This window comes from Corvus brachyrhynchos, unplaced genomic scaffold (assembly GCF_000691975.1).
Source record: "Corvus brachyrhynchos isolate BGI_N302 unplaced genomic scaffold, ASM69197v1 scaffold281, whole genome shotgun sequence".
In the NCBI taxonomy this organism is placed as follows: Eukaryota; Metazoa; Chordata; class Aves; order Passeriformes; family Corvidae; genus Corvus; species Corvus brachyrhynchos.
The window spans coordinates 3393990-3394538 of record NW_008236509.1 but is presented as its reverse complement, the minus strand read 5'-3'; the positions used below and the strand labels follow the sequence as shown (position 1 = coordinate 3394538).

Here is a 549-nt window from a genome sequence, read left to right as displayed (position 1 = left end):
GCATGTTGGGCTGATAGAGCAGTATCCCACGGGGGTCGCCTATAGCAGTCTATCAGTGACAAAATAGGCGTTAATCAGGGGAGGCAGTGCACACAGTTAAGCTGCAGAGAGGCTAACATCTCACCGGCTAACTTTGTTATCTTAGGCATCTTCCCCCGATTAGTTTAAGGATTTGGGGGCTTTAATACCTCAAGGCAAAAATGTACATATGTATCCCTAACTCGCAGGGGAAAAAAAATTAAGAAAAGCAGCCCGCCAAGTGGTTTCTCGTTTTAATTGCATGCAGGTGGCGTATTGCCTCGTCGTTAGTGCTCTTCGCTGAGGTGGTGTATTAAGTGGAGCGACAACAATCACAAAGAGAGTCCGAAGTCATGTTTTTAAACTTGCCTGAAAGCGGGGTGGACTGTCCTCTCATACAATTTAGGGACTCGCACATCTGCGTGTCACTAGTTAAAGTCTTCCCTCTAGGACAAAGCAGAATAAGTACATTAAAAAGTGTGGAGCGACGCCGAGAAGGTGTGCGGGGCGGCGGGACGCGGCCCGGGGGGA

General features: G+C 48.8%; 1 long non-coding RNA gene across 1 annotated transcript in view; it reads right to left on the bottom strand.

Moving 5' to 3' along the window:
• Nucleotides 1–381: 381 nt before the first annotated feature.
• The window catches only part of LOC108444724, a 6317-nt gene continuing 6149 nt past the window's right edge, over nucleotides 382–549 (bottom strand). Inside the window, exon 3 of the long non-coding RNA XR_001859376.1 lies at nucleotides 382–464. This is a non-coding gene — a long non-coding RNA (uncharacterized LOC108444724). The remainder of the gene's footprint in view (nucleotides 465–549) is intronic.